The following is a 26,026-nucleotide window of genomic DNA, read 5'->3' on the forward strand; positions in this document are numbered from 1 at the left end:
TTGCTTCTCTTCTTTTCAGAGCTATTTGTAAGTCCTCCTCAGACAGCCATTTTGGTTTTTTTGCATTTCTTTTTCTTGGGGATGATCTTGCTCCCTGTCTCCTGTACAATGTCACAAACCTCTGCCCCTAGTTCATCAGGCACTCTGTTTATCAGATCTAGTCCCTTAAATCTATTTCTCACTTTCACTGTATAATCATTAGGGATTTGATTTAGGTCATAACTGAATGGTCTAGTGGTTTTCCCTACTTTCTTCAGTTTAAGTCTGAATTTGGCAATAAGGTGTTCATGATCTGAGCCACAGTCAGCTCCCGGTCTTGTTTTTGGTAACTGTATAGAGCTTATGCATCTTTGGCTGCAAGGAATATAATCAATCTGATTTTGGTGTTGACCAACCATTCAATATCATGGTAATCCAAGGCTATGTCCCAACCAGTAGTGACGAAGAAGCTGAAGCTGAACAGTTCTATGAAGACCTATGAGGCCTTCTAGAACTAACACCCCAAAAAAGATATCCTTTTCATTATAGGGAACTGGAATGCAAAAGTAGGAAGTCAAGAAACACCTGGAGTAACAGGCAAATTTGGCCTTGGAGTATGGAATGAAACAGGGCAAAGGCTAATAGAGTTTTGCCAAGAGAATTCACTGGTCATAACAAACACCCTCTTCCAACAACACAAGAGAAGACTCTACACATGGATAACACCAGATGGTCAACACCATAATCTCTTTTATTAGTCTCACTAAAAAAAGGTTGGGGGGAACATTATAGAGTCTAGCTATATGATCTGTTGCTTGAGATTTTAGAGCTCTAAGGATTCAAAGTGAAAGGCCCAAACTATGAATATATGTCTATAATAACAGGAAGACAAGGCAATTGCAGAATTCAAGGGAATAAGAGAGACACCCACACCCAACTTCCTGGGCAGTGGTTGGCTATAACTGTTGTACATGTGATGGATCTGACAAAGGTACACACAGATAGGTACATAAATTGTGAATTATAAATTGTTACATTTGTGTTTGATTGTGTAAAAATTCTAACTTCTTTCATTAAGCCAAAAAATAAAAACAAAAACTGAGATCTAATTTGAGCACCAGCATCCAAAGTCAAGAAAAATGTGTCATCTTCCAAAATGATGATTCATTATGGCAAACAGTAGCTCATGTGGAAATATTCGCTCCCACAGCATTGAGATTTTACTGTCTATACTGAAAAGGTGACTTGGGTTAACTAAGTTGTCCCTTGTGGCTTAGCTGGTGAAGAAACAGCCTGCAATGCAGGAGACCTGGGTTCGATCCCTGGGTTGGGAAGATCCCCTGGAGAAGGAAAAAGGCTACCCACCCCAGTATGCTGGCCTGGAGCATCAGACAAGACTGAGCGACTTTCACTTTCTTTCTAAAGGCACACAAGTATTAAGCAGTCTAATCAATGCTAGTACTGTATGTTTCTGACTGCTGGTTTGAAGTCTTTTATTCTGCTATCTTATTTTTTAGCAGTTAACTGTGTAATTCTACCAAGGTTCTAATCTATACCATTTCTGAAGATTTCTAAGAAGTAATGTTCCATATTTATAGTATTAAATGCCAATACTATAAATATAAATCACTTAGCCAATTTGCATAAAATATCTGAAGAATTCTGTGAATTATGTCATTGTTTCAGTTTTGACATTACTGTGCCAGGTTACCTTTACTTCTTCCCAATATATTTATCCATTTCCTTGCACATTCTAGGACTACCAAATAATTACTTTCCTGTGATTGCCCATAATAAATAACCATAAAGTGGGTAGTTTAAAAGAATAGAACTTTGTTCTATCACAGTTCTGGAGGCAAGAGTTTCTAAATCAAGGTGTGGGCAGAACTGCACACTCTTTGTAGACTTTAGTGGAAAGCTTTCATTGCTTCTACAAGGTTCTGATATCTGTTTCAATGTTTCTTGGCATTCCTTGGGTTGGGAGCACATCACTCCACACTGTAAAGTCATGGACCAACTATTGATATATGCTAAAAATATTTTTTAAAGATTTGACAAATCATGGAGATAAAAAAATATTAGATCTCAGACCACAACCACAGCCTTCTAAGCTCCTGCCTGGAAAATATTTAGCTACATTTCGTTATTGACATATTGCTTTAGGATCTTGAAACATGCATTTAGTATACTTCAATTCTATTTTATAATAATTCATTGAGTCTCTTGTATGTGTATTGTAACAACAGACATTAAGAAAATATCAGAAAGGTGTTTTTCAGTACACATATTCAGTAACTTCATCCTAACTGTGGAGTTATTTGATAAAGACTCAATCTATGAACCAGTTGATTATATCTGAAAGCATTTAATTCTAACAGAGCTTGAGGAAGGAGAAGCCCTTTAGGAAGAAACTATAAATCAGTAAAGTCAAAAGCAATAAGCCAGTAGTATGATGAAAGTAGAATAATTGTAAACACATTTAATAAGCAGATTAAACACAAGGAGGAAATTGTTAAGGAATTCTTAATGATTCATGTTGATAGAATGCCTAAATAACAAAGTAGACAATTAATCAAAGACAAGGGAAAATTAATGTTTGTGATTTGTGAAACCAAGTTGGAGGTCTAGTAAGAAAGGTGGAATGGCCACATAAAAGAGAAAAAAAAACTGAATAACTATTGTTTCTTTTAAAACAAAAAGTTGATAGGCTGCAGGAAATCTCTAGGTCAAATCAACTCATTTCTAGCCACTAAATCCAAGATAATCATTTAAAATTACCTGGTTACTTTAAAAAAAAAAAAAAAAAACCTAAATGCAAGGCATAGAAGAGACATTGTGACTTTACACAATGTAAGCAATTACACTGTAACATTTATAACATTCATCTGGCCCTCCATTAGGTTGAAGTGTATATGTACTAAAAGTTCTGCTCACACCCTGGCACAGAATAGCTATGATCTACTGGAAAGACTTTCATTAACCTTCATTCACTGTTGTATAAATTTCCTCTCCTATAATGGTGTATTTTATACACAGTCATATTGTATAAATATGTCTATGCTTCTTTTGTATTGAGATAGAGCCAAATAAAAATAAAATCGTTGTCTATAGTTTATCTGTTGAGGGGCCTCTCTTTGACTTATTTTTGCTCTCCCAGATTCTTTTTCTGACAGAGGAACCCTTCTCACTGTTGAACTATCTTTTGCTAAATGGAAATATTGGTGTCACATTTCTGCAGTGTCCATGGATTAGAACTTCTGGGGTCAGGTTTAGCTGAAGAATGCAGACTGGTGGACAGTGGGGGCATCAAGAGCTGTCTTTGCTTCCCTTATTATTATTTCATTTTCTTCAGACATGTTTCTGCAAAGGAGGCATGGGCTTTTGTTGTGTATTAATTACTTTACTTAACCTCCAATGTCATAGGAATCATAAATATGTTCCAGATCTAGTCCCTTGTTCCCTCCCAAATAGCAGACAAGGAGACACTGTTCACATTTACCCCATCATCTACCAGAAAATCATGACCTATTCCATTCCCTACTTTTATGCTTCCTTGTTGAGAATTTAGTTGAATTTCTTCACAATATTGCTGCTTCAGCATCAATTTTGTGTGGCCAAGTGGTCGCAGGGGCCTTCAGCTAACACTAGACCCTCTTATAAGTTCGTGTCCTAGGTAGCAGGTAAATGTAAGCTCCTCAAACAACCCCCTAGCTGCCCCTGTGAGAAGAATTTTCCCATACCTCCCAGGGCTTTCCCCTTGAGCCTCCCTTGGATAAGACACCCTAGATCCCAAAGCTTCCCGAAACACATTTCGTTTTGATTAAAATTAATGTCCAACCTTGGCCTAGAACTCCTACTCCACCCAAGGATGCTTTCCCCCACTCTCTTGCCTACACTCAGCTCTCCCTGCCTGCACTCTGCCTTGACATCCCCATGTGGCCCCTTGAGGCTTATTGGGTACCTCCTCCATGACCTGTGTGTGATAAATCTTTCTCTTACCTGTGAGTAATAATCCTTTCCCTTTCAGTCTTTTGTTGAACGGTGGTTCACTATCCAACACAGACCCAAGTCCTTTCTCCACATATGTTAATTTAACAAAGTCACACTTCTTTAACTCATTCTAATCATCATCTGTAAGTTCTTTCTTGGACACAGTTTTGTCTTGAACATGTGATAAAAGTCTAAAATCATCTACAAGTCTTGAGAATGTCTAGCTTGTCTTTTTGTCCTCAGTCTCTGTCTGACAAACAGATATCAAAAATATTCCTCAAACTCCAATTCTTTATCAACAATCAAGTTAACTACTTTTCTTTAAGCTGTTATAGTACATTCTGTATAATTCCTGAAAAGCCTAAACTGAAGTCTATTTTAAACATTATAATGTTATGGTATCCAGCTACTAGTGATAATTTTTCTATATCCTGTCAAAAGAAATAAATGTTCTCTTGTCTCTGCATTCCATAGCACCTCATGAATATATCTATTATTGCATGAATCACGCTGTAGTATCAGTGTTTGTTTATACATCTGTCTCCGTCACCAAACTAAGAACTGTTTGAAAGTTAAGGACAAGTCTTATTCATTTTTTTTGTTCCTAACAAGTCATTCAATTCTAAAGAATCATTTGAACGATTAGGCAAAAGCTGGCTGAGGGCATATTCTAACAGTGCTTTTATGACTGAGATATTAGTCTGTGCTACTTAATCTTTCTCTAGCACTTAGAGCACTCCCTTCTTTATAGTGTTTGAAAAACCTTGAAAAGATGAACTGACATCTCAAGGTCACCATTGGTGATGGGACAGAGCTTGATCCTAGGTCTCTACACTTCTTAAAAATCCTCTTCTGTACGCTCTTCTCTAGTCTAGTAAACAACATATCCTCTTAAGAAGAATTCTTACATTTTAAAATGAATTTCTTAAACTTCTTACATATATTAATTTTGTATTTCTGTACAACACTTGTCTCAGAATGTTATAGATAATTATTTTAAGTTTGTTCCTTATACATTAAATATAAATAACCTTCTTTCAAACATGTTTCATTTGGGGGAGGACAAGCATAAAGCTCATGTCTGGTAGAATATTTTTCTACTGAAATGAAAGGCTATTTGGACAGACTGATGGATGATAAAATGGAATACCCACCTTCAGACCAAATGAGAGTTGAAAATACAAAGTTATGTTTTTTAAACAGGTACAAGGGATTCTGAAATGAAAGAACAAGATGAAGCAAAGTAGAGGTGGGAAGACCTCTCAAATGAGGAAAAGTAAGAGAATATGGCAAGTTAGAAGAGAGGGAAAACAAGAGAAGGTTTTACAATTTTTTTTGTACGCTGTTCTTAGGGAATCCACAGCCCTTAGGGTAACTCAGACAACTGAAACTAAGCTAATCAATGCTTTCTGTCCCCTTGCCAAAGTAACCAGTTCAGAGATGGCACATGACCCAAACTGAAACAATAAGATCAATAAGAACCAATATTAGGACTTTTGTGTGAGCAATCAAAGTGGTAAGAGTCTCCTTTGATGCACTGTATATTAAAATGATGTAAAATTAAAGCTGACAGGTACTAAAATAAAGAGGATTAGTGATAGACTAAATTAGAGGAAGCAGAACTGAAAAGCTGATGATGTCTTTGAAGCTTTAGGTCAAGAAATCTAAGTGTACCTGAATTTGAACTGTTAAGTTAAATAGATATCTTATTTATTATTATTATTACTGTCAGGTTACATATTCTAATAGTTTTAGTTAATGCTGTATAATTCATACACCCTGGGACAAAAGCAGTCCTTCAGGACCACATATTGGTAGAGAAAGACACAGCACAACATGAGGGAAAGAGAGAGACTTGATATCAAAAAATTATGCCTAAATTTTTATATAAAACTATATGAAACATGTATGGAAAGAATCTCAAACTAGCACTAATGATAAGCACCAGAGTTCTGAAAACAGGAATTTAATACATGCTAGTTCTCTTGTTTCTCTTAAAATGTGGCCCCTTAATGAACCAGAGGTTCCTAATGATAAAGGAAAGGAAGGCTGTTCCCCATGCCCTTGCTGCATTCATGTGTTTAATGAATTACCTGGGTGATCTAAGGCCGAGCTTTCCAACTGCGATGCACCACTTGCTGTGAATGGATTACAGGTGAGGTGAAATACTGACTATTTCAGTCCTTGAGGTGTATTTTAGTTGTGATATTGCTAGAAGCTGTAACAAGCTCCAACATTCCATTGGCATGTTTACATATATAAGCAAATATATATGTTTCAATATATTTGTAATATATATCATATAATAAACACACTTGTAGTTTATTTCTTGCTTATCTTACTGTCAAAAGCTAATTTTCTGGTCAGCAGTGGTCAGCAAGTAGCTTTTCTACATGGAGGGTCTTAGCTGACACAGCTCTCCTCACCTTGGGCTCTGCCACATGTTTTAAACTTCCTTTACTATAAAGGCCATATATTATCTTTATTTACATTCCATTGGTGAGAATTAGTCTCACAAGACCATACATGAATACAAAAAATCCTAAGATATATAGTCCCTAGCTGGGGAGTTGCTTTCCAGAGACAAGTACCCTATAGAAAAGAAAATGCAGATTTTAAGTTAGCCAGTGTTATCACATGGACTTGAGTTATTTGCCCATTATTTCCAGCCATTAGCAAACATACTCATTGACACAACTTCACCATGTACATATTATGTGTGCTGTAATGTAGAGATGTTTGAGAAGCATCAATCTATGGCACCTGTTTGGTACCGAGGGACTTGAAATTCTGCTTGGACATCCTCAATCCTCTAAATTCTCCAGGCACCAAATAATTATGGATTAGGCCCAACTCCATTTGTGACACTTCATTTAGCTCCTTTTGCCATCGATAAACCTGGTAGCACCCTGGTTTCCTTCCTTACTCCACTTGCTTCTGTCCATTAACTACCTCATGCTACCCATCTCCTTTTATCTTTAGCTATTCTGGAGCTCAGATCTTCTCCATCAAAGTGAATTGCCATTTATCTCAGCATGGAAACTCTCAGCCTCTTAACAGGGAGACCAATGAGAGTGATATAAATCTTCAGATATAAAATAAAGAAATTATGAATCCAAGTTTAATGTCAAAATTATTCATTTTTTATCTTTGAAGTAGTAGCACTGGAAGGGATAAATTTCTGTAAAAGATTCCTTTGTAGATGCCTCTCCTATGAAAATTAATTAAAATTCTACTCTTTATCTCTTTCTCAGTTTAAGTATATTAGTAGTAGTGTTAGTCGTGTCCAACTCTCTGACCCCATGGACTGTAGTCTGCCAGGCTACTCTGTCCATGGACTTCCCCAAGCCAGAATACTAGAGTGGGTTGCCATTCCCTTCTCCATGGGATCTTCCTGATCCAGGGATTGAATCCAGGTCTCCCACATTGCAGGTAGATTCTTTACTGGCTGAACACCAAGGAAGCCCTTAAGTATATTATTATGCTAAATATTTCCTTTGTGCAAAAGAATAAACACATAAGGTGCCCTACTGTGTGTATTGGCTAGATATCTCCTAGAACAAATAAGCCTACAATTTCTGTAGCTAAACACGTTATAGATAACTTTCTGTTTGGGCACAGTCTAATGCTTTGCGTTCCTTATTATAGGAGGAGGAGAAAGCTTCATTCAGTCCTTTCATTCAGGAATTCAGACCTCAGATACTGGATCATCTTCAGAGCTTCCAAGATCATTCTGATCATCTCTATCCAACAAGAGAAGACAAGAGAAAGAGGAAATTGGAAGATCTCACCTGGGAGTATTTGGGGACCAGACATGGAAGGGTCACATATCACTTCATCTATCTTTCACCTCTGTCCTTCCACCACACTTAACTGCAGAGAAGGGTGGAAATGCAGTTTTGCATACAGTTACTGAATTTGCCACACTATGACCATTGGCCTTTAGCCTTTAAAAAAAATTTCTATCCCTTTTTCTTTTCTCATATATTAAATTTAGGCTTCAGCTTCTTTAGTCCAGCATCAATTCCCACCTCAATTTTACCAAATTAATTTCTCATTATACCCTGCAAAGACCTTCCTTTTCTTCCAAACTAATTTACTTTCTGCTCACCAGTCCTATTATTATGCCTTTCATAGGTCATTTCAATTTACTCCATCTGAATATACTTCCTTCATTTTCTATCAACACCTAATCCCTGTATCCTTAAAAACATGACTTTAATCTTATCTAGAAGATTTTTCAGGAATTCATCTTGAAAGCTATATCCTTGACCATACTCATACATATGGATCCCCCAGTAATATAATAATTTCTTCTCTCTCTTCTCTCATCATATTTCTGGAAATCTTAGAAATAGTAGGAGTTGGGAATGTAAATTCATAACATGCCCTATAATCTGTTATGTGGTACAGGCATGGAACCCTGTACTAACACTGGTTTGTTGAAACAGTATTCTCTTCCTCCAATGGCTATAAACTTGTTCAGAAGCTAATACATCTAATCCTAGAATTTGAACCAGTCTGTTGTTCCATGTCCAGTTCTAACTGTTGAATCTTGACCTGCACACAGGTTTCCCAGGAGGCAGGTAAGGTGATCTGGTATCCCCATCTCTTTAATAATTTTCCAGTTTGTTGTGATCCACACAAAGGCTTTAGGGTAGTCAGTGAAGCAGATGTTTTTCTGGAATTCCCTTGCTTTTTCTATGATCCAGTGGATGATGGCAATTTAATCTCTGGTTCCTCTGCCTTTTCTAAATCTAGCTTTAGTATCTGGAAGTTCTTGGTTCTGCTAGCTTGTGAAATGAGTACAATTGTGTGGTAGTTTGAACACTGCAGAGGCATGGGGCTGCAGAAACCTGTCACAGGAAAGGGGCTCAGGCTGCAGCAGACTTGGGAGGTGCAGCATGTGGAATAAGTCCTGTTGGAGGAGGTTGCCATTAGCTCCGCTGTAGAGCCTTTGAGCAGATGACCCGCAAACAACAGAACAATTATACCAAAGAAGTTCTCACACTGTTGCAAAAATTCTAGAGCCCACAACAGATTTCCCAACCTGGGGACCCAGCAAAGGGATCCAGCCAGCTCCTCCCATCAGGAAGCTTCCACAAACCTCTTATTCTCATCCATCAGAGGACAGACAGAATGAAAATCACAGTCACAGAAAACTAAATAAACTGATCTCATGGATCAATGAAACTATGAGCCATGTCGTGTAGGGCTACCCAAGACAGATGGGTCATGGTGGTGAGTTCTGGCAAAACGTAGTCCACTCGTGAAGGGAATGGCAAACCAATTCAGCATTCTTGCCCTGTGAGAACCCCATGAACAGTATAAAAAAAAAACCAGTATGAAACAATAAATAAACATTGAAAAGGAATGATGTAAAACAAGTAGCTTGGAGCTCAGATAAAGGAGAGATGACATGAGTAATAGTAATAAGGAAAACTCAAGAGGAATGATGAGGAGGAGGCAATCTTGGTAATAAAGCAGTACTGTGTGTTCATTTGTTTTGAGGAGCATAGATTTCTTGTTGGAAAAGAGTGGAGAATAAAATGAGATTATTAAAACTAGGCCATAATGCAGGAGACAGAAGTGATGCAGGTTGAATCTCTGGGTTGGGAAGATCTCCTGGAGGTGGGCATGGCAACACACTCCATTATTATTGCTGGAGAATCCTATGGACAGAGCAGCCTGTCAGGCTATAATCCATAGGGTCACAAAAGAGTCAGACATAACTTAAGCAACTCAGCAAGCAGGCAAGTAAAGTCACTTATACCTAAAACTAAAGAATTTGTACATTATTCTATAGGAAACTGGGAAATTTTTTAGAGGAAAGGCAATTAAGGGAGGTAAGAAGTTTTATTAAATTAAAAATAGCTTAAATAGTTGCATTTTACAGAGCACCTAGAAATGCAGAGCAAGTGATAGAAGGGGTGTGGAAAAGAACTTGGAAACAAGGAGATCCATAGAAAATTAGGCTTTAAATGAAATTCAAAGCATCTGAGCAGATAAATGCAAAGTAACCCCAAAGAAGTAAAATGGCTTCAGTACTAAGCAGTCTAATTGAATTAATTGACATTTGTAAAAGCAGATTGCCAGATATTAATATTTCTCCAGCAGAGAGGGTTTTTTAAAAATCTGAAGAGAACTGCAATTTAAGTCTGCAATCACAGTGAACCACATGGAAATGCCCTCTTGGAGAATGCTTTTTAGGAGAGGAAAAGGGAGGTAAGAGGGCTGTAGTAAACAAAGAGGTATGACTTTTCATGGACTGAATCATTCCCAAGAAAGAAAAGGAGTCTTTCTTCTTCCTGTTGGGCTCTACTGTTAACACAGGTCATGCAGGCTCCCCTTTCTGATGTCCCAACTTTATTTTATTGAGGTTTCTGTTTATTAATTTTTTACAATAAGAAAGAAGTTCTCTACTATCTATACTATCACTCAAAAATAAAATACCTAAATATAAATCTAGCAACATATGTACAAAATCTATATTAAAAAAACTAAAATCAAACGAGTGAAGTAAGCCAGAAAGATAAAGAACATTACAGCATACTAACACATATATATGGAATTTAGAAAGATGGTAACGATAACCCTATATGCAAAACAGAAAAAGAGACACAGAAATACAGAACAGACTTTTGAACTCTGTGGGAGAATGTGAGGGTGGGATATTTCAAAAGAACAGCATGTATACTATCTATGGTGAAACAGATCACCAGCCCAGGTGGGATGCATGAGACAAGTGCTCGGGCCTGGTGCACTGGGAAGACCCAGAGGAATCGGGTGGAGAGGGAGGTGGGAGGGGGGGATCGGGATGGGGAATACATGTAAATCTATGGCTGATTCATATCAATGTATGACAAAACCCACTGAAATGTTGTGAAGTAATTAGCCTCCAACTAATAAAAAAATAAATTAATTAATTAATTTTAAAAAAATCAAAGAAGAATGAAATAAACCGATATTCCATGTTCATGGACAGAAATCCTCAATATTGTCAAGATGCTATTCTTCCCAATGTAATCTATAAATTCAAAGCAATCTCAGTTGAAACCCTAGCATGTTATTTTGTGGATATTGACAAACTGATTCTAAAGTTTATATGTGACTCAGAAGCCCTAGAATAGCCAAATAAATTTTGAAGGAAATGTACAAAGTTGGAAGACTTAACACTATCTGATTTCAAGACTTACTATAAAGCTACAGTAGTCAGAACACTGTGACACTGGAGAAAGAATAGACAGATCGATGAGTGGAACATAATAGTGAACCCAGAAAAAGACCCATGTAAATATAATCAACTAATCTTTGATAATGGAGGAAAGGCAAGTTAGTGAAGCAAGGATAGCTTTTTTAACAAATGATGCTGGGGCAACTGGACATCCACAAATTAAAAAAATAATAATAATCTAGATTCAGACCTTACACCCATCACAGAAATAAACACAAATGGATTGCAGACAGAAATTTAAAATGCAAAACTACAAAACTCCTAGAAGATACCAAATGATAAAGCCTAGATGAACTTAGGTACAGTGATGGGTTTTAGATACACTAAAGGCATGATCCATGAAAGAAATAATTGATCAGCTAAAACTAAAATTAAAAACTTCTGCTCTACAAAAGACAGTATCAAGAGAATGAGAAGACATGCCACAGACTGGGAGAAAATATTGTAGATAATGTAACTATTGACCAAAGTATACAAAGAACTCTTAAAACTCAGCAATAAGAAAACAGACAACCTATTCAAAAATGAGCCTAAAGCTTTAAAGACATATCACCAAAGACATACAGATGGCAAATAAGCATATGAAAAGTGCTCCACGTCATATGTCATCAAGAAAATGCAAATTAAAGCAACAATTAGATACCATTATACACATATTAAAACAGCCAAAATCTGGAACACTGACAGCATCAAATGTTGGTGGGGTTCAGGAGAAATAAGAACCCACATGGATTGCTGGTGGGAATGCAAAATGATAGAGACACTGAAGAGTTTGATGCTTTCTTACAAAACTAGATGCAATCTTACAATCCAGTTCAACAGTCTAACCCCTTGATATTTACACAAAGGAGTTGAAAACTTATGTCAACCAAAAGACCTGCACACCAGATTTATAGCAGCTTTGTTCACATTTGCCAAAATTTGGAAGCAAGCAACATGTACGTCAGCAGGAGAATGGATAAATAATCTGCGGTATATCTAGATCATATGGTATTATTCAGTACTAAGAAAGAAATGTTATCGAGTCATTAAAAGACAATGAGGAAACTGAAATGCATATTCCTAAGTTAAAGAAACCAGTCTGAAAAGCCTACATACTGTATAATTCCATCTATATGACATTCTGGAAAAGAAAAATCTATAGAGACAGTAAAATATCAGTAGTTTCCAGGGTTTGGGGATGTAGGAGGTATAGAGGAAAGGGGAGATGAAGCACAAAGGATTTTTAGGGAATTAAAAATACTCTGTATGATACCATAAGATGGACACATGTCATTTTATATTTGATCAAATCCATAGCATGTACAGCATCAATAATGATTCATAATGTAAACTATGGACTTTGGCTGATAAGGACGTGTCCGTGAAGGTTCAGTAACTGCAACAAAGGTGCCATTCTGGTGGGGATGTTGATAATTGGAGAAACTATGCACATGTGGGAAGAAAGAGTATACGGAAATCTCTGTGCTTCCACTCAATTTTTCTGTGAATCTAAAAATCCTCTAAAAAAGTTCTATCTGAAAAAATTGTTTTTAACTGAGAGACAGAGAAACTAAGTCATATTCCTACAGTTTTATAACCAGTAGGTTGCTATTTAGGGTTTTAGCTTCCCATCTGTCTGGTTTCAACACCTGTGTTCTTAGGTCAGTTCAGTTCAGTCACTCAGTCATGTCTGACTCTGTGTCCCCATGGACTGCAGCACGCCAGGCCTCCCTGTCCATCACCAACTCCCGGAGTTTACTCAAACCCATGTTCATTGAGTCAGTGATGCCATCTAACCATCTTATCCTCTGTCATCCCCTTCTCCTCCTGCCTTCAATCTTGCCAAGCATCAGGGTCTTTTCCAATGAGTCAGTTTTTCACATCAGGTGGCCAAATATTGGAGTTTCAGCTTCAGCATAAGTCCTTCTAATGAATATTCAGGACTGATTTCTTTCAGGATGGACTGGTTGGATCTCTTGCAGTCCAAGGGATTCTCAAGAGTCTTCTCCAACACCACAGTTCTAAAGCATCAATTCTTCGGCGCTCAGCTTTCTTTATAGTCCAACTCTCACATCCATACAGGGCTACTAGCAAAACCATAGCTTTGACTAGACAGACCTTTGTTGGCAAAGTAATGTCTCTGCTTTTTAATATGCTGTCTAGGTTGGTCATAACTTTTATTCAAAGGAGCAAGTCTTTTAATTTCATGGCTGCAATCACCATCTGCGGTGATTTTGGAGCCCAAAAAAATAAAGTTTGTCAATGTTTACACTGTTTCCCCATCTCTTTTGGAGAGAGTGAACATCGATATTTCAGGAATCAGCAAAATAAAATGGACTGGAATGGGTGAATTTAACTCAGATGGCCATTATATCTACTACTGTGGGCAAGAATTCCTTAGAAGAAATGGAGTAGCCATCATAGTCAAAAGAAGAGTCCAAAATGCAGCACTAGGATGCAATCTCAAAAATGAAAGGATAATCTTTTTTCATTTCCAAAGCAAACCATTCAATATCACAGTAATCCAAGTCTATGCCCTGACCAGTAATGCTGAAGAAGCTGAACGGCTCTATGAAGACCTACAAGACCTTCTAGAACTAACCTGTGTCCTTAGCCAATCATATTAACAAATTAAGCATCTGAGCCTGCAAGGCTGGGTAACAAGTCTCAACTCATAGATTTGCCTTGGTCCTTATTACCATTTGCATCTTCTTGGATAATTCACACATTTTCTCATGGTATCCCAACTGTGTAGATCATCTTTTTTCTAAGTTCAAAAACTACCCTCCCCCACAGCCTTTTAAGAAACTACTTTCCCACTAATCTTGGTGTTTGAGCCACTGAAGGCCTGTCAGTTCCTGAAGAAAGCTAAATTCCCTCTTGCCTGAAGACTTAACATCATTCCCTGATCCTAGACAGCTCTACTCTTGGCAGCCTTTTCACATACTGCCTATTTACACTAAAATGCCATAAGAAATCAGATTATTTCCTTTCCTCTCCTGTTTCATTTATCCACAGTAATTTCCCAGTTTCCAAATATCACAGAGCTGAACTCCTCATTCTGTTTCCCACCCTAGAGTGAAGCTGAGAACAAAATATTCATGATTTATGAAAAACAAGCACAAATCCAGTGAAATTCTCTCTTCTTGCTCCTATTTTCACTCCTTCTCCAAGGAGAAGCCTCAGGATTCACAGCTTTCTTAATAAAACTTCCCTTTCCCTAAAGCAAGAGATATATTGTCACCTTTCTTATTTAAATGTTATGCAGAATACATCATAAGAAATACTGGACTGGATGAAGCTGAAGCTGGAATCAAGATTGCTGGGAGAAATATCAACAACCTCAGATATGCAGATGACACCACACTTATTTCAGAAAGCAAAGAATTAAAGAGTCTCTTAATGAAAGTGAAAGAGGAGAGTGAAAAAGTTGACTTAAAACTCAACATTCAGAAAACAAAGATCATGGCATCCAGTCCCATTACTTCATGGCAAATAGATGGAGAAACAATGGAAACAGTGACAGGCTTTATTTAGGGGGGGCTCAAAAATCACCGCAGATGGTGACTGCAGCCATGAAATGAAAAGAAGATTGCTCCTCGGAAGAAAAGCCATGACCAACATAGCCAGCATATTAAAAAACAGAGACATTATTTTGCTGACAAATGTCCTTCTAGTCAAAGCTTTGGTTTTTCCAGTAGTCATGTATGGATATGAGAGTTGGGCTGTAAAGAAAGCTGAGCGCTGAAGAATTGATGCTTTTGAACTGTGGTGTTGGAGAAGACTCTTGAGAGTCCCTAGGACTGCAAGGAGATCCAACCAGGCCATCCTAAAGGAAATCAGTCCTGAATATTCATTGGAAAGACTTATGCTGAAGCTGAAACTCCAGTATTTGGCCACCTGATGTGAAGACCTGACTATTTGGAAAAGAACCTGATGCTGGGCAAAATTAAAGGCAGGAGGAGAAGGGGACGACAGAGGATGAGATGGTTGGATGGCATCACTGACTCAATGGACATGAGTTTGAGTAAGCTCCGGAGTCGGTGATGGACAGGGAAGCCTGACGTGCTGCAGTCCACGGGCTCACAAACTGTTGAACACAACTGAGCGAATGAACTGAACTGAAGTGAAAGCAAGAGAAAAAAATGGTTGATTATTTTTGCTTTTCAAAGAAAGAACTGTAAGCCGTCTCTTCCTAGCCTTGCTAAGCCCTAGGTGACAATTAAAACTGGAGTAAAAATAAAGAATAAATATTGAAGTAAAGAGTGTGGTAAGCCACAACAAAGTTAACCATTTCAGATAAGTTTAGTTCAGTTCAGTCGCTCAGTTTTGTCCAACTCTTTGCGACCCTATGAACCGCAGCATGCCAGGTCTCCCTGTCCAACACCAACTCCTGGAATCCACCCAAACCCATGTCCATTGAGTCGGTGATGCCATCCAACCATCTCATCCTCTGTCGTCCCCTTCTCCTCCTGCTCTTAATCTTTCCCAGCATCAGGGTCTTTTCAAATGAGTCAGCTCTTTGCATCAGGTGGCCAAAGTACTGGAGTTTCAGCTTCAGCATCAGTCCTTCCAATGAACACCCAGGACTGATCTCCTTTAGGATGCACTGGTTGGATCTCCTTGCAGTCCAAAGGACTCTTAAGAGTCTTTTCCAACACCACAGTTCAAAAACATCAATTCTTCAGCACTCAGCTTTCTTTATAGTCAACTCGCACATCCATACATGACTACTGGAAAAACAATAGCCTTGACTAGATGGAGCTTTGTTGACAAAGTGATGTCTCTGCTTTTAAATATGCTGTCTAGATTGGTCATAACTTTCCTTCCAAGGAGTAAACGTCTTTTAATTTCATGGCTGCAATCACCATCTGCATTGATTTTGGAACCCAAAAAAATAAAGTCAGCCACTGTTTCCACTGTTTCTCCATCTATTTGCCATGAAGTGATGGGACCAGATGTCATGATCTTAATTTCCTGAATGTTGAGCTTTAAGCCAACTTTTTCACTCTCCTCTTTCATTTTCATCAAGAGGCTTTTTAGTTCTTCTTCACTTTCTGCTGTAAGGGTGGTGTCATCTGTATATCCGAGGTGATTGATATTTCTCCCGGCAATCTTGATTCCAGCTTGTGCTTCATCCAGCCCAGCGTTTCTCATGATGTACTCTGCATATAAGTTAAATAAGCAGGGTGACAATATACAGCCTTGATGTACTCCTTTTCCTATTTGGAATCAGTCTGTTGTTTCATGTCCAGTTCTAACTGTTATTTCCTGACCTGCATACAGGTTTCTCAAGAGGCAGGTCAGGTGGTCTGGAATTCCCATCTCTTTCAGAATTTTTCACAGTTTATTGTGATCCACACAGTCAAAGGCTTTTGGCATAGTCAATGAAGGAGAAGTAGATGTTTTTCTGGAACTCTCTTGCTTTTTCGATGATCCAGTGGATGTTGGCAATTTGATCTCTGGTTCCTCTGCCTTTTCTAAAACCAGCTTGAACATCTGGAAGTTCATGGTTCACATATTGCTGAAGCCTGGCTTGGAGAATTTTGAGGATTACTTCACTAACGTGTGAGATAAGTGCTTCATTATAATAAACACTAATGTAGACAATCACATACTTGAACTCTTGCTAACATATATATGATCCTTTAATCAATCTGGTCTGACACAAACATACATTTTGAAATACTGGTTTAGCTGTGATTCATTGGCTAGTTGTTTGGAGGATAGAAATTTGATTTTGGATTAAAAACACATAAAATCAGTGTCTGCCTTCTAGCTGATTTTGACCATTGAGTATATACTTCAGTAGGAAGTTAAACAAGACCAGGCATGGGATGTTCTCAACATGTTGAAACCTATAGGTCAGGATACCTTTATCCAGCACTAAAGGTAAAAAATCTAAATAGAATTCACAAGAGAAGTTTGTGGCAGTAATCTCATGGACTTTGAAGGTGCTTTATTCTTTCTACATTCAACATTCAAAAGGAGACTTATCATATCCTGAAGTAGATGGAAAATCTTCAAATCCAACCTAAAAGTTCATGAAGGAGGGTGAGAAAGGGAAAAAGAGCAGGCAAAGAATAGAAGTCACTGGGTCAAGTACAGCAGATCCCCATGTTACTATGTAGACCATGAAGAAAAATATGAAGAACCCGTGCATTGCTTCATTTCAAAGTTCCTCTTACTCTGGCTTGAGTGGCTTCGTTCTGCATATTTTGGTAGTAAAGCAAACAAAAATAGATATATATTTTTTTTCCTTTCATTTTGAAGTCTGGATACGAGCCTATTTGACGTTAATTCCTACAGAATACAGACAGGATCAGACAGGCTTTCTCAAGAAATTGGCTGATTTTGGCAGAGTGCAGGGTTTGCAATACCAGTTGCTTACCAGTTCATGCATATAATGATTAACTGTTAGCTTCTTGTGGTTTCCTTTACTATGGGAACTTTGAGACTTTGATCACCTTTCTGTTTCACCCATTGTCCTTTAGTTCTACAAATTATTCACACAAACTATATTTGGTTTTCCTTTCATCTCTTATTCACTGTTCCTTCTACCCACTAACTAATGATTGTTGAATTACTCAGTAATTTAAAGAGACCCACCCACCCACCCAAAGTGTAATGTTTTCACAGGCTCTTTTCTTTCACTCAAAACCATAAAGATAAGACCAAAGTTTGCCATGAAACAGCTGTTCCTAACTGTCTTTTTTAGATCTACAGTGTCCAAAATCAATATTAAAACTTCGTGGAACCTCTTATCACTATATGAAATGTTGAGACATCTATAAAAATCATTTTATAAAAAAAAATTCTAAAGACATTAAATATGGTGATTAGTAGCTATAAAGAATAGCAGATTCAAATTTTGGTTAAATAACTTGGAATATCATTGTTATTTACCTTAACAGAGATAATGGTAATTATTTGTTTGAAAAATTAATTCCAGGAAGAGACTCAGAAAAGTTGAACCATAGGCACATCCAAACCATGAATTTTTAATTATATCATACATTTTAAATATCAGACAATATGCCACGTGCTGTGTTGGACATTCTAGCTATTATCACATTAATTCTCCACAATCATATGGGGTAGATTTCATTATTCTGTGCCTTTATCTAACAGGAAACTAAAAATCAGAGGAGTCAGAAAGCAAACCCAAAGGAAGTGCTCACACTGTAATCTAAGTTATCAGAAGTACACAATCATATATTTCCATCACATTACACAGCCTCCTTTGGCTAGATGGTACCTAAACCAGAATTTTTATTTTCCCCTTTTAAAATTATTTTGTACTTTATGATACTGAATAGCTAGTTTTGTTACATCTTCTCTCTCCTTTTTTGATTCAAATGATTGCATGCACAATGGTCTAATACTTGAATAATGTTACAAGGTTATTTAAAGAAAAAAAAAAAAAAGATGTACCTTGCTCAACTGCCTCTATCCAAGTCCCCCTTTAGCTGTTTCTTTTCACATCTGTGTCCATATTTTAAATAAGATGTTTAAATATTTTTACCTTTCAAAATTTAGACATAGTTTATTTTGCCTTATGAAAAAAAGAGTTAAGCTCTTATGTTTACAATTCACTCAACATATACACTTCCTCCATCCATTTTCTTTGTTTAGAAGAAACTTTTAAATTGATTTTATCTTATTGCAACAATAACAATATTGTTCATAGATAAATCATTTGCTATACTGGAACAACATTTCCCTTCCTTGTGCAATTTTTATTTAGTTTCCCTGTAATTCAAGGTTATCAATTTTAACTGTTCACATCTGAACAGTCAGATATCATCTGCAAAGTGTGCTCTGCATTGTTACAGAGTTACTTGAGATACACTATTAGTGCTCATTTCTCCCCTATCCTCTTTGCCCACATTGTTTTCTACTTTTATTTTTTCCTTTTTTATTTTATTTTAAAGAAATTTTAGGGAAAGTTTAGGATAAATTAATTTTAAACCAGCTGTGATTGATCCCAAGTCCAATACACCCTGAATACACAAGTCCAATACGAAGAACTTAGGATTTACCAGAACAACATGTAATGTTGCTTTGTATAATAATTTGTTTTGCTTTTATAACATGGAACAGGGCACTTATTTTCTGTTTCTTTGGATCTAAATTTGTATTGAGCAGATCGCATTTTACAGAGCAGTCACTTTATGGATTCCTATTGCTGGCAATCAATGGCAGCAGTCAACCAATTCATCACGCCATTTTTTGAACCTGAAATGTTAAATGGGACGGCTGGTAGTAGAAAGAGTTTTCCTTAATAAATTAAGTATAGTAATAATTTTTTAAAAAGCTTTTATTTTAAAAATTGTGTTTTTTACACTTACATTTTATATATTTTAAAAATCAATTTGAGATTTTAAAATGCTTCATGACAAATTATATGGGAGAAGGGACTTTCCAATTTTTTAACACCAAACAAGTAAGTTTATTTGATTTTTAGCCAATTTGCCATGGAACCATTTTAGCAGGATAAATTATTCTGCCCTTCAGTAATATTGTTGGCAATTATATTAAAGGAGAACAGGAAGGATTACATATAAATTTCCTTTACAACTTCCCTTTTGAAGTAGCAGAGCCAGTCTTTATAAGAATCAAGCACGGAAGAACTTGTTTTTGTATCAATACATGAAACAGAAGTCTTCACCTGTTTAAAAAACTTCATCCACTTTTCGAGAAGAAAATATTTTCTCTTCAAATATAAAGAAAATTCAAATTAAAAGAGAAAGATATTAAGAGTGAGTTGTTTTATAAATTATTTATTAATTTATTTCAGCAGAAACACAGGTTCCCAGATTTATTTTTATTTATTATGTCTTTTGTTAAAGGAATTTTAAAACAAGAAAATGGAAGAAAATTAAAATATCAATAAAAGACTGTGTTTTTTTTAACTTTTAAACCTCTCAGGATTATTTTATAAACATTTTATTTTCCATGGTTTTAGACTCAGGATCCAGAAATATTTTAGCAGCAAATCTAGTAAACCATCTTCTTAGAGTCCATGAATCAGTAACTTTGGAAGATTGACACACCAAATGAAAGATGATTTCTTCCCTCTGTCTGGATTTCTTATCTCAGAACTGTTTCTAGTATCAAGAAGACTTGTTTTCAAATATTAAGAGAAGAGGACGGGGGTGGAGAGATAAGGAGAGAGAAGTGGAGTCATCTGTCATCTACACTGTCAACAATCAGACTAAAATTCAAAATGATTTACTTCCTTTTTTAAAATGTCTGTATTTTTAATTGGAGGATAATTGCTTTACAATGTTGTGTTGGTTTCTGCCACATGTCAACATAAATCAGCCATAGGCATTCATATGTCCCCTCCCTCTTAAATCTGCCTCCCACCTCCCACCCCTCTAAGTTGTCACAGAACACTGGATTTGAGGTCCCTGTAACATACAGCAAATTCTCACTGGCTATCTAATTTTACATGTGGTAATGTATATGTTTATTCTCTCAATTCACCCCACCCTCTCCTTCCCCCACTGTATTCACAAATCTCTCTTCTATGTCTGTGACTCCATTCCTGCCCTGAAATAGGTTCATCACTATCATCTTTCTAGATTCCATATATATATGTTTATATATTTGTCTTTCTCTTTCTGACTTACTTCACTCTGCATAATAGGCTTTAGGTTCATCCACCTCATTAGAACTGACTCAAATGAGTTCCTTTTTATGGCTGAGTAATATTTCATTATATGCTTGTGTATATATCTACATCTATATATATATATACATATACATATATATATATACACACATACAAGTTCTTTAGCCATTCATCTGTCAATGGACATCTAGGTTGCTTCCATTTCCTAGCTATTGTAAATAGTGCTGCAATGAATGATTTACTTTCAAAAGTTAATGAAATAAAGTTAACAAGTTTCAAGAGAAGAGCGGTCCTGCCAAATACATAAAATGTAGATTATTATGGTTATTAAAAGGAAGAGGATATTTAAATTTTAAGGGCCTAAATAAATATGGTCCACTGGAGAAAAGAATGGCAAACCACTTTAGTATTCTTGTCTTGAGAACCCCGTGAACAGTATGAAAAGGCAAAAAGATATGACATTGAAAGATGAACTCCCCAGGTCAGTAGGTGTCCAATATGCTACTAGAGAAGAGCACAGAAATAGTTCCAGAAGGAATGAGGTGGCTGAGCCAAAGCAGAAACAAAACACAGTTGTGGATATGTCTAGTGGTGAAAGTAAAGTCTGATACTGTAAAGAACAATACAGCATAGGAACCTGAAATGTTAGGTCCATGAATAAAGGTAAACTTGAAGTGGTCAAACAGGGCATAGCAAGAGTGAATATTGACATTTTAGGAATCAATGAATCAAAATGGATGGGAATGGATGATTCAATTCAGATGACCATTATATTTACTATTGTGGGCAAGAATTCCTTAGAAGAAATGGAGTAGCCCTCAAAGTCAACAAAAGAGTCTGAAATGCAGTACTTGGTGCAATCTCAAAAAAGACAAAATGATTTCTTCATTTTCAAGGCAAATCATTCAGTAACATAGTAATCCAAGTCTATGCCCCAACCACTAATGCTGAAGAAGCAGAAGTTGAACAGTTTTATGAAGACCTATAAGACCTCCAAACTAACACCAAAAGAGATGTCTTTTCATCATAGGGGAGTGCAATGCAAAAGCAAGAAGTCAAGAGATACCTGTAGTAACAGACAAGTTTGGTCTTGGAGTATAAAATAACATAAGGCAAAGGTTAATAGAGTGCCAAGACAATGCACTGGTCATAGCAAACACACTTTTCCAAGAACATAAGAGGCAACTCTACACAAAAACATCACCAGATGATCAATACCAAAATCAGATTGATTATATTCTTTGCAGCTGAAGATGAAGAAACTCTATACAGTCAGCAAAAACAAGACCAGGGACTGATGTGGCTCAGATTATGATCTCCTTCTTGCAAAAGGAAACTTAAATAAGAACATAGGGCAAACCACTAGGCCATTTGGATATGAACTAAATCAGACACAGTGGAAGTGACAAATAGATTCAAGGGATTAGATCTCATAGACAGAGTGCCTGAAGAACTATGGATGGAGGTTCATAACATTGTATAAGACTCGAGGATCAAAACCATCCCCAAGAAAAAGAAATGCAAAAAAGGCAAAATGGCTATCTGAGGAGGCCTTGGGAACTGCCGAGGAAAGAAGAGAAGGGAAAGACAAAGGAGAAAAGCAGAGCTATACCCATCTGAAAGCACAATTTCCAAAGAATAGCAGGAGAGATAAGAAAACCTTCCTAAGTGAACAGTGTAAAGAAACAGAGGAAAACAATAGAATGAGAAAGACTAGCAATTTCTTCAAGAAAATTAGACATATCAAGGGAACATTTCATGCAACTGCTGCTGCTGCTGCTAAGTCGCTTCAGTCATGTTCGACTCTGTGCGACCCCATAGACGGCAGCCCACCAGGCTCCTCTGTCCCTGGGATTCTCCAGGCAAGAATACTGAATGGATTGCCATTTCCTTCTCCAATGCATGCATGCATGCTAAGTCACTTCAGTCATGTCCGACTCTGTGTGACCCCATGGACAGCAGCCCACCAGGCTCCTCTGTCCACAGGACTCTCCAGGCAAGAATACTGGAGTGGGTTGCCATTTCCTCCTCCACATTTCATGCAAAGGCTGGCACAATAAAGGACAGAAAAGGTATCGACTTAACAGAAGCAGAAAAGATTAAGAAGAGGTGGCAAGAAAACACAGAACTATACAAAAAAGATCTTAATGACCCAGGTAACCATGATGGTGTGATCACTCATCTAGAGCCAGATATCTTTGAATACAAAGTCAAGTGGGCCTTAGGAAGCATTGCTACAAGCAAAGCTCCTGGAGGTGATGGGATTCTAGCTGAGCTATTTCAAATCATAAAACATGATGTTGTTAAAGTGCTGAAGCAAGCATTTTGCACTGACCATACTTGCAGAAGCAAATAAAGAAATTGCTTGGTTATAACTTAAAACAGTTGCCTTTTGGGGAAGGCCTATTGGTCTGTTTGTGATTTATTGTTTTAGGTGTTGATTTCTTAACCTTAACGTATTTCTAGACTTAGATTTTGGTTTGCTTGCATAAGCCATTTAAACCACCTCAATTGTTTTTCTTTCTATTTTTTTATTGAAGGATGATTGCTTTACAGAATTCTGTTGCTTTCTGTCAAACCTTAACATGAATCAGTCATATGTATACATATATATCCTCCCTTTTGAACCTCCCTCCCATCTCCGTCCCCATCCCACCCCTCTAGTTTGACACAGAGCCCCTGTTTGAAGTTTCTGAGCCATACAGAACATTCCCATTGGCTGTCTATTTTACATGTGGTAATCTAAGTTTCCATGTTACCTTTTCCATACATCTCACCCTCTCCTCCCCTCTCCCCATGTCCGTAAGTCCATATGTCTGTTTCTCCATTCCTGTTCTGTAAATAAATTCTTCAGTACCATTTTTCTAGATTCTGTATATATGTGTTAGAATATGATATTTATCTTTCTCTTTCTGACTCACTTCACTCTGTATAATAGGTTCTAGGTTCATCCACCTCATCAGAACTGACTCGAATATGTTCCTTTACTTCCTTGGGCTCCAAAATCACTGCAGATGGTGACTGCAGCCTTGAAATTAAAAGACAGTTGCTCCTTTAAAGAAAAGCTATGGCAAACCTAGATAGTGTATTAAAAAGCAGAGACATAAATTTTCCCACAAAGGTGCATATAGTCAAAGCTATGGCTTTTCCAGTAGTTGTGTACATGTATGAGAGCTGGACCTTAAAGAAGGTTCAGTGCCAAAGAATTGTTATTTTCAAACTGTGGTGCTGAGAAGACTCTTGAGAGTCCTTTGGACAACAAGGAGATCAAATCAGTCAATCCTAAAGGAAATCAACACTGAATATTCATTGGAAGGACTGGTGTTGAAACTGAAACTCCAATATTTTGGCCATCTGATGTGAAGTGCCGAACCATTGGAAAAGACCCTGATACTGGGAGAGATTGAAGGCAGAAAGATAAGATCACAGAGGATGAGATGGTTTGATGGCATCATCAATTCAATGGACATGAGTTTAAGCAACCTCCAGGAAATAGTGATGGACAGGGAAGCATGCTAAAGCCTTGGGGTTGCAAAAATTCAGACATGACTGAGCATCCAAACAACAACTTCCAGTTTGGCTTTGTCTGATGCAAATCAATTTTTGCTCATATAAACTGTTAACAAATTTTAATATGCTTCTTTTTTTTTTTACACTTTTTAATTTATTTATTTTTAGTTGGAGGATAATTGTTTTACAATACTGTGTTGGTTTCTGCTGTATGTCAACATGAATCAGTTATAGGTATAAGTAAGTATTGAATAAATCAAAATTTACTACACAAAAACAACATATATGTATATATAAAGGCAGTGTGAAAATGATATAGAGAAAAATAAATCAGGTTAAAAGCAAGGTTTTTTTTTTTTCTCATAGATTATCCCTTGAGATTGCCTCTACTGCGTACAGCTGGTGACTCAGTTATCGAAATATACTTACTGAGAGTGCTCAGTATTCCTAATTTTGTTCTAAGTACAGTGAGCAAAATTTATACAAATTCCTGCTCTCAAGGAGTTTTGCTCTTCTTGACAGTGCAAACCAAGCATTATCCCCACCCACAGCTTGGAAACACCTTACCTTCCAGTGAGCTTGCTGCCTAGATTAACATGACCAGTTACCATTCCATTATCTTCATTAGCATGGTTCACAATTGGGAAAGGAGTATGACAAAGCTGTATTTTGCCACCCTGCTTATTTAACTTAAATGCAGAGTACATCATGAAAAATACTGGGCTGGATGAATCACAAGTTGGAATCAAGACTGCATGGAAAAAATACCAACAACTTCATATATGCAGATGATACCACTCTAATGGCAGAACATGAAGAGGAACTGGAGAGCCTCTTGATGAGATGAAAGAGCAGAGTGAAAAACCTGACTTAAAATTCAACATTCAAAAATCTAAGATCATGGCATCCAGCCCCAACCTTCCATAGCAGATAGAAGAGGAAAAAGTGGAAGCGGTGACAGGTTTTATTTTCCTGGGCTCTGAAATCATTGTGGATGGTTACTACAGCCATGAAATTAGAAGAAGCTTGCTCCTGGGAAAGAAAGTTATGACAAACCTAGACTGCATATTAAAAAGTAGAGACATCACTTTGCTGAAAAATGACTGTATAGTCAAAGCTATAATTTCTGCAGTAGTCATGTATGGCTATGAGAGTTGGACCATACAGAAGGCTGAACACCAAAGAATTGATGCTTTTGAATTCTGGTGCTTGAGAATTCCATCTCCTCGAAAGTCCCTTGGACAGCAAGGAGAGTAAACCAGTCAATCCTAAAGGAAATCAACCCTGAATATTCATTAGAAGAACCGATTCTGAAGCTGAAGCTCCAATATTTTGGCCACCTGATGCAAAGAGCTGACTCATTGGAAAAGACCCTGTTACTGGGAAAGATTGAGGGCAGAAAGAGAAGGGGGCAGCTAAGGATAAGATGCTTAGATAGAATCACTGACTGAATGGACATGAATTTGGGCAATCTCCAGGAGATAGTGAAGGACAGGACATTAGAGTGCTGACTCTCATGGGGTTGCAAAGAGTTGGACACAACTTGGCAACTGAACAACAAAAACTATCCCCAGAGATTCTCAACCAGGCAGACAGCTTTATTATTCATTATAGGAACTTTCCAGAAGACCACCAACCCTTCAATAGGAATAATCAGCAGTTTGCATCCTAAAACTCTATCTCTTTACCTC

This window comes from Cervus canadensis, chromosome 27, assembly GCF_019320065.1.
Source record: "Cervus canadensis isolate Bull #8, Minnesota chromosome 27, ASM1932006v1, whole genome shotgun sequence".
Classification (NCBI taxonomy): Eukaryota; Metazoa; Chordata; class Mammalia; order Artiodactyla; family Cervidae; genus Cervus; species Cervus canadensis.